Here is a 9,801-nt window from a genome sequence, read left to right on the forward strand (position 1 = left end):
ATATCTTAGAAACTAACCTTAAACCTTGTACCCTGATAGCATGGCACAACAGTGAGTTCTGTGTATACTTAGTTTCGATTTAACGTATTTGTTTGCATACATTTTGGCTTAGCAGTTACACTGAAAAAGGAGGAGAACAGAAACAAAAGGACCTATAATTAGGTAATCAGCTCAATTTAAAAGTTTATATTTAGTTTTCATCATCATGTTTTACCAGCCCTAGTAATTATACAGGTGACCTGAACTGCTTCTCCTGTGATGTAAGATTAAGTATGATAGCGGAAGGGCAGGAGACCTCTGTTTTCTTTCAATGTTATTGACTTGTGACAGACAGTAAAGCTTTGATTTCTTAATAGCCTTCATGATAACATTTTCATTAAATAAAGACAGCAAGATCCAATCTTCCCAAAATTCTTCCTGACTTCGGAAATCATTGTTTTGGGTCAAGGTCTTTGAATTCTACAAAAGAAGAGCATCGTAAGTGTGAATTAGCTGTGTATATGGGATGTTTCATTCAGCTATTTCCTGGAAATACATTGTTTTCTTCTTATACTGGTAGGAATCCATAAACCAGTAGCAACAGTCAGGAAGTAGCATGAATATGGTCAAGAGATGACTGACTGGATCATAATGTAAAGACTTAAACTGGATTATATAAAAATCCTCAAATTTTGCCCCACAGTGAAGCTAAACAGCTCTCTGTCTACTTAGATAAAAATATTCTGCAGGTTCTAGAGCATAAGCTTTATCCACTTCCAACCATCAGTGTGAAAAATGCAAAATGGTTTGTTATTTTTCCCCACTTGTTTGTTTACACAAAGACCATTTGTTTATTAAATGGACTAATTTTTCTATGAAAGGCCTTTTGTTGTATTTATGTGTCTCCAAAACACAGTGTCAGGCACTGAAAAGTTAGGAAATTCTACCAATTTGTCCTGCTAGAGTTTCCTTGAATGCTGTCCTTTGGACATAATTTGAAAACTATATTAAGGACTTCAGGATCCATGTCTAAAACTCCAAAACAGAAAACCTTCCTGCATAACCCAAGGATGCTTAAATTCAGTCCTGCCACCCTTTTCTGATGAGGAAATTCCCTATTTCTCCAGCCACTCTGCAACCCGCAGCAAAGCAATCTGCTGCTGTACACAACCCACCAGAATCCTGCAGCAAGCTTCCTGCATGACTTTGATCCTCCATGCCATGCATGCCAGCTGCACAGTGGCACTGATGTCAATAGTTCAGGACAAAGAATGGCAGCTGCCTGCATTTATTCACATTGCCAGTGCTGGAGCCAGGGCTGCAATGCCATGCTCAAGGTATGCACTGTAGTGTCCAAGAACACCAAGATATAAGGAGCACAAATGAGAGCATGCAAAAACAACCATGACTTGCAACTAGGTTTTTGAGAAGAAACAGATGATCAGTGAACTGCTGTTTAAGGTCTTTTCTTTTAACTCCAGCGTTATTTTTGTGTGTTTTTGCATGAACTTAAAAATTATAATTGAAAAATAACAGAAATCTTGCCACTAGATCCAAACACATGCACAAGCAGCAAGGTAGAAATGTGCTGTGCCACCTCACAGTTTTTTGCCACTTAAGTCATCAAATGAAGTTCTTACGTTATCTTTTCTGTGTGTGGATTTCTTTTCGAGTCTTATTTTTCTTTCTATTCCTGTTACTGACCTAAATTTGTATATTATAGCTGTTACTCAATCAACTTCTGGCTGATTGGGCAAAGCTGAAAACAAAGGTAGTCTTGGCTTCTTCCTTGTGAGCCTGGGCCCACAGGCATCTGTTTCCTTGGGGCTGAAGGCACTGAGTGCTAGCGGACCCTTGTGAGTGTTTAGCTGCCAGAATCTGAGTCACATCCATGGGTGTCAATGAACAGAAGAAGGTTATTGAATGCTCAGGGCTGAACCAAATTTTGTCTGTACTTCACTGGAGCAAAAGAAAGGCTCATTGCTGCTGTCCAGGTAACTCTCATGCCCCTTCTCACATCTCCACTTAAAAGAGAAGCAGCCTTAAGTCTTTCTGGTAAGGTAACTACAGGATTGTTTTATAGACAGAGTGTATATGTCACCCTCAGGAATGGCAGAACCATGTCTACTGAGACTTAATAACAGAGAGTAGTCTAAGGCAAACTGTTGGCATTGTTGGTCAAAACTTGACAGATTCAGGCAGGATCCAGCAAAACGAACTTCGTTAGAAGAGCTATCCTACTCCTACCTGACAAATACATGTTTAGAGTATCCACTGATGGTTTCTTTAAGGTCCTTATTGGCATGAGATCAGCCACTATTACCAAGGCCATTACTGGCAAACATCGATTGACTGAGCTGCTGAGAGCTGTAAAGATCTGTCTAAAGCTGTGCAAGGATTTAAGTGTGTCTTGAACTCAATTTATGTTTTAGGGTATTTACCATTATGTAGTACTCCAGTCCACTTTTCTTACTCTGTCTAGAGTATCAGCATGTTCTGCAGACAAAGAATGGAGTGAACAAAGTCACAGGATATTACTTGCAAAATAGGAAGCTTTAAAAAATATGGGAGGTGGTGACAACACCATCGGTCTTTCATCCAAAGCTTGACTTGCAGTTGGCTTCTGCACATGCTGTTATGTGGTACCTAAACAGAACCTGTGGCTTAAAAAAGAGGGGGAGCCTGCTCTTCTCAGATGTGGATCTGATGCCACTGGAGTCAATAGAAACCCCTCAGCTGACTTTTAACAAGGATTGGATTAGGCCTACATTGCTGGCAAGGCACCTTAATTTAGGTGAATTTTGATTTCCAGGTCTTAACGTGTGCATTGTTTTTTTTTTCCCTAAAGTGAGTGCCTTAGGGTGAAAGAAGGTGTTCAAAGCAGAACATAACTGTTTCTGCTTGCTAAGCTGATGCTCACTACTAAAACAATAGTATCCATTGACTATATTTAGCTGCACTACAGGCTGCCAAAACCAGCACACATTGCTGTGGGCAGACAAGCAAGGAAGTCTGATACGCAACAGGACTGGGGCAGGGATAAAAGATATATCTCCCCATAACTGACAAGTCAAGCACTGCAGCACTGTGAAGCTGGAAACATATCAATTGTAAGCAGCTGTCTATTCAATTTTCAAAAAACTCTCTGATCGAACAACTACTGATGTTTCAAGAAACAAATGGTGCCCCCAGTTAGACTGCTGAAATGCCTCTGAACGCAATGAGGTCATCCAAGGGTAAGTGGGGGCTTTAGTACTTAAACACTTTTCAGACATAACTCTGGTTGTAAAACACCTCTCTCCCAAATTATTTGAGATTGAAATATCTCCTTTAGTGTATTTTTCTGCTGCAGTGTATTGAAAAATGTCACAGTTACTTACAATGGATTTGCTTCCCAGCCCAGAAAACTTGGACCTGTGAAAACCCTCAGAAGTTGAGTACATATTTCTGTTTCATGGAGACAAGAATAAAAAGATAAGATTTTTTTTTTAGGCAGCTTGATTTCCTTCCATCCCCCTCCCCCTTTTAAAATAATGTGATGTGAGAATTCACTTTGTATGTAATACCTGAAATGCCTAATGTGTGTTAGTTTGTTTTCATTTTGAACAGGAGAGGAGGACACACACCACAATAGCTATAAAATACATTTAGTAATAAGAAAATAAACTAAATATAACATGATACCTCCCCAAGTCATCAAGTCAAGCTTGTTAAAGGTTTTTTGGAGAGTAGCAAGCATGACAGAGCTCAGCATCAGAATAAGCACCAGCACAGTGAGGAACTTCCTGTTAATTTCCTGTAAACTATTCAGAACTGTCTGTGAAGTTGTATACCTCAGTTTGTCTACACCATGTAAACACAAATGTGAAAACAAACTGCTAGGTTTCCTGTTGCTAGAGTTACAGTGACTGAGATATAGCATGTAAGTTGCCTTGGAGCCTTCTTGGTACCACAGAATTATGCACTTAGCCGGTTGCACATTGGTATTAAATGGCATTATTGGGATTAAAAGTAGGTTAAGATTATTAGTGAATCAACTATATCACCATACAGACACAAACACACTGATTATTTCTCAGAGTCCTAAATTTGCTTTCATAATGTGGTTTAGCACACAGTAGCCTGCCTGTAAGTGAAGTGACTTTTTCTTATTTATGTTCTACAGTGACATGAGCATTGCTTTCTAAGCCAGCCAGTGAAACCAGTTTTCACTGTGAAATAAAAAAGAAGTATTTATGATTACATGATTCCATCAACATCCCTGCTGAGCCTATGCAAGTACTTCTGAAGATTTTTTTACTAACTTTGTATAATATTCAGGCTCTCCTGCAGCTCCTTGTCTCCTGCACCAGTTTATCTTTGCACTGAGTTCTCTGGTGTCTTATTCAAAGCTTCAGGTTTGTAGCAAGGATTTTTTTTTTACCCACTTTCTTTTCACAGTGTTACTGCTTATCCTTGTGGTCAGCTCTTTCTTCCTTACAGCCATTTATAAAGATACTGCTTTCTCGTATCCATGAAGAAAAAAATCTTCCACTGTTTTCTCCTTCTAAAGACTTATTAAAATTTCACAGAGCCTGGCCAGTTAGTGGCTTTCATTCATAGGTTCTTCTGCCTCAGAGAAATTTTCCTTAAAAACAAAACCAAACCTCTCAAATGGTCCCCTGTATTGTCAGAATAAGTTGTGAACACCCAGACAAGGGAAAAAAGAAACAGTTTCAAAAAAACTCAAAGCCAAACAAAGGTAGACTGAGAAATTTCCAAAAGTAGAGGAACGCTCAAAAATTTCTGGATTTTAGGGTCATTTTTAAAATGTGACGTGTCCGAGCATGTTTTTCCACAAGCCTGGCTTCTGGAGCAGACCTTCGTATCAACACAACATCCCTGACCAGCATTTGAGTCCTAGCTGTGCCTTGCATGCTGTGGTGAGCCAAGAGAGTGCTCCAGACTACAGAGTTTGCACAAGTTAGAAATATTAATATGTGGGCCTGGGATGAGTTAAGGCACTTAGGAGGATGTGGAAGTGAGTTAAGCCAGTCATGCAAAAGTAGCTGCAATCAGATTGTCACCTTTTGGACTGCTTTTACTTAGTGCCTTCTGGGCATGTTATGCAAGCATCACACAAGACTGAATGTCCCATTATGGCTACCAAGCTCTTGCTGCTCAGGAGCAGTCAGCAGCAAGAGCCATAGGGTGCTGGCAAGCCCAGACTCGTGTATCATTAGTAAGCTTCGACAGTGCCTGCTGTGGATGGTGTGTTCCTCTAGACTAGCAGCTTTCAATCTGTGGTCATAAGAAACCCTGAGGTCCTTGGAATACTTCTGTAGGGGAAGTGAAAGGCAATTAAGGAAAGAAAACTTACTGTCAACAGGCTCCAATGCACTATACAATGCCCATTAGAAAAATTTCAGGGTCCACAAACTGGAAAAAGTGATTTCCATGCCTTCAGTGTTTTCTTAAAATAAAGAGTGGAATAGGGATGATAAAGTGAGTGGTACAATGATGGTCTCATAGTAAGTAGTTTTTCTGTTGCACCATTAGGTTTTGAAGGAGATATGGGAGACCCTTTCCAAGAATTTTTTAGGTTTATAACACTTCTGTTTAGGCCTGTGAGGTTTCATACAAGGAACAATGTGAGGAACAGAAAGCCCTGCTATCTTATGAAAATATACGTTAATTCCCTTTACAATTTGATAGTTATGGGGAGGGTCCCAGGAGGACAATATTACGATAAGACAGGAAAAGAAAGTGTTGCTTTATGCTCAGGGAGGAAATTTCCAAGGTTGGACACAGCATCCCACTGTGAGACATCAAAACTCTGTGTTCCCAGGGTGTTGGGGACTGGAGAGACAGACAGCTGACATATCCAGACTCACTGCTGGCTTCATAAACAACTCCTGCTGCCAGCCCTGTCCTTGCCTTCCCATGGATTCATAAGCCTCTTCTCCACCATGCTCAGTGCATCCCCTCTCCTTTCGTGTCTTTACCCTTCTTCATTTACTCAGGCTCTTTACTTGCCATTCCCCACAATCTCACCTGGATATTAATCACAGCGGCAGTTCCCATAATGCTTCCTTTGTGCCATGTGTCCTCCTTGTCCCTCCTGAGGATGAGAGGTGATGGAGTCAGATGGTGATGGAGTTGGAACACTCTGCCCCAGGGAGGGAGGTGGCACACAATGGGTGAGCAGGAGCTCTAGGAGGATCCCTTCCCATCTCAGGGAGCAGGAGAGGCAAAAGGGGTGTCAGAACCCTGCACAAGCACCAAGGGCACCTGCAGAGATGACAGGCATGCCTTCCCTCTCCTTCACCTCCAATGGCAACACTTCTGCAGAGGAGTGGCTATGCCAGGGTGCCACAGTGTCAGGAGCCCCTCTCCAGCCTGACTTGAGCTTGGCTAACCTACTGCCTCAGGAGAAGCTGGGACCTGCTGGGCTCAGTTGTCTCAGAACTACATCTTCAGATCAAGGTATGTGTTCTACCTTGGTTGCACTTAACTCCAGTTTTGACCAATGATTGCTAAAATAAATAAACAAAAGCTGAGGGTCTGCAGTAGCTGTATATGTGGCTGCTGGGGTCTGGCGTGTTTTGTCCTGGAGAAACAGTCAAGGTGATCATAAGCTTGTAGGCAGAAACAATTCCACTTCTACATGTTTGCTCCAGGGGTGTGATGAAAGGGCAAAAGACTTTGCAAAGATGGTTGACAAATGCTGGTAAACAAAACCTTTCTGAGAGGCCTTGTTAAGCATGGCCAGAGCAATGGGTCCAGTGTCTAGAGATCCTGCCTGGCAGTATCCAGAGAGAGGAAAATTACAACAGGGTGAGCACAGTATAAGGCAAAATTATGCTTCTGAATGAACTTGTCCAGCAGTTATAGTGAAACTGTGGATTGGGAATAAGCTATAAACATGAAGGAGGGACTGGTATGGAAAGGGAATGTTTCAAGTTAATTGCACCTTGAAGCAGCTTCAGGGATGGATTTTCTCCCTGTTCCCTTGGATGGGCAGTGCCTTAGTGGCTCAGCACTTCAGTGGCTGCTGTGGATGGCCAAGCTCCCAGGTCAAGAGAGCAGAGAGGTGGGAGCTGGGGTCAGCAGCTTGCCCCAGAACAGGCTTGTGCTCTGTGCCTGGCACAAAATTTATCAGTGGCTGCTGCTGTGTGCAGCACTGAGATAGGTCCCAGCTGCTCTATCACAAAACCTGCAGGAGTTTAAAGACAGAAATATTAAAAACAGTCCATAAGGAAGAGCTTAATCTCTACTCTCTCCCTCCACCCTCGTTTAATGACTCCAAACTTAAATGCTCTGCTCTTGGTCTTGTGTGCCACTCTTCAGGCACACAGATGACACCTGCACAGTGTAGAGGTATTTGGGCAGAATAAAAAATCTACTTTAAAAAAAAAAAAAATCCGTCTAATTCCTGAGGGGCATGGGTCAGCCTACAATCATTATCAATAACTCTTAGTGAAGCACAGGGCATGGTGCAGCTGCTAGAGGTTATAAAGTTCACTCAGACTCAACAATTGTTAATGTGGTTTCATAAATAAAAACACCCCTTGAAAGTAGTATAATTTCAAGGCTCTTCTCAGAGAGCAACACAGTGAACTTTCCAGTTGATTTGCAGGTAAACCTTCTAACTTCTAAATTATCTGATGTTTGCTGCCTGATTTTGTATTGATGTGGGATGCAATGACTGGAAAGATCTTTTTGGCTTGCCTTCCCTTCATCCCCTTTTTCTCTGGGTATGTGGCTTAGACCTGAGACTACAGAAACAAATATTTTGGTAGCAAACAGAAAATTGTAGATGAGTTTGACACCAAATAGCACCTGCCTGAGCTGCCACAAGGACTCATGAGTCCTTGGGGCTCCTTGAGAAGAGCGGAGCACCTGTAAGCAGTCAGCAAACACCTCACCACCAGCGACTCATTCCCCATCTTCCTTCATGCTGGTCCTATGGGGAGTCTTCAGTCAATGGGGCATGAAAAACTGGAAGCTATGAGCAACTGTGCACTCTGTGTATTTATTTTGATGATGTTGCGCTAAACAAGTGACATGAGATTTTTTAAAAGGATTTTAGGTATTTCACCAAGGGCTTAACTAGGCGTATGTTCAGCATGGTCTGTTAAATGATGATTCCCGACAATCATTTTCAAAATGAAGACCTGTGGATACTGGAAGCTGGAATAGTTAGACTTTAACCTTCCTGTATCTTGGTTTCTATGTGGTCAAATAGAATAATAGCACTTCTTTGTACAATCTACTTATTTAGTTTACGGGAACTTAAGCAGGTGACTGCAGAATCCCCAGTTCACTGAGTTTTCTAGGTGTTCTCAGGACAAGTAAGAAACTATTATTACAAACCCAATCCACATGTTTGGAAGAAGCAGATTTTGGAGCCTTCTAACACAGGTTGTTTTTGCTCAACTTGAGGCAGAAGATCAGTGCTCTCTCTACATGGAAGTCACTTGACTATATTAAGAGTTTTGGTGAACCTCAAATCTTTCAACCTAGAGTTTTGTAGCTTGAATGAAGGAATCAAAACCACTTCCTCTACAGGCAAAGCTTCCTTGCAAGACAGAAACCTTGCAAAGAATGAAAACATTCACCAGTTTGCATTGGCTCCTAATACTAGTCTGCTTGGTTGTTACTGAAATATGCAGCATCACTTAACTTCCCACAACTTGTCTTTGATTAAGCAGAAGGTCTGGCCTGGGTTTGAAATAAATATAATGGTATGATTTCCAGTGATGTCATCACCTTAGCAGTTGTAGAAAGAAAGCAAATATTGATGACACCTGTTTCAAAACCAGAGGCTGTAGACTTTGCATTGTTAAAAATACAGTATTATTTTGCATTTTACTGCTGCAGCTGCCTCTCTGGAGAGGAACTTGGGAAAGTGCAAAGTTGCTCCAGTGAAGACAACTTTAACCAACTTATTTAACAAGTTTGATACTTAGGAAAAAGACAAAAATTCCCCTGAAAAGTACATTAATCCATATATAGGTCCTGTACCTGGGGGTGGAAGACTGAGCTGCCTGATCCATTACAAACAGTGCATTGCCTCCACATAAAAGTTGAAGGAATAATTAGAGAACAGAGAAAAATCCACAAAGTTGACTGTTTACTTACAATTTGTTGACATATTGATTTACTTTTTTCACCTTTCATATTAAATTCTTTCTCTTCAGCTATTTCAGTGATGTTGATATACTAATAGGCAAAAACACTCTTCAGCTAGAGGAAATGTTATTAAATTATCTGATTGTTGATGTTCCTTCACACATTTTTGCATGATCGTCATGGTTCTGTTACCATTTTCATGATATCTTCAGAATCCAGGTGAAAGCCTTTGCTCATTTGCCGTAATGCCATGCTGGTATATACCATCATGACAAATGTTCTCTAAAGTATGGCTTCATTGAAAATGATTAGAATAAAAAAGTTGAAGAGATGTACATCTGTATGGCAAGGCAGCTCACAAGAAAATGTGAACTAACTTTAAACTAAAACAAGGGTCCCACAGAAGTGTCACACGTTGCAGCTGAACAGCTGTTCCAAGAGCGCAACAGAAGTGAACTACTGAATAAATCTGCAGAGCAAACACTACAAGGTGAAGATATGAGCTGCTGTCAATAAAGTGCAGGAATGCACTGCTGGTTTATGGCCTGATTTGCCATTAGCAGTGATCAAGGAAGATGGGGGGAGCACTCATGTTGGTCTTGCCTGATGCTTCTCCATTGTTTTGTTGTCAAAAACTGCACATGAGAAACCCACCTTTTCCACTTAAATGAAACCTTCCTCCTGTCCTGTTGCACCAGCCCTTCCATT

Source organism: Nipponia nippon, unplaced genomic scaffold (assembly GCF_047370975.1).
Source record: "Nipponia nippon isolate SJK-2023a ecotype South Korea unplaced genomic scaffold, ASM4737097v1 scaffold_8, whole genome shotgun sequence".
Lineage (NCBI taxonomy): Eukaryota > Metazoa > Chordata > Aves > Pelecaniformes > Threskiornithidae > Nipponia > Nipponia nippon.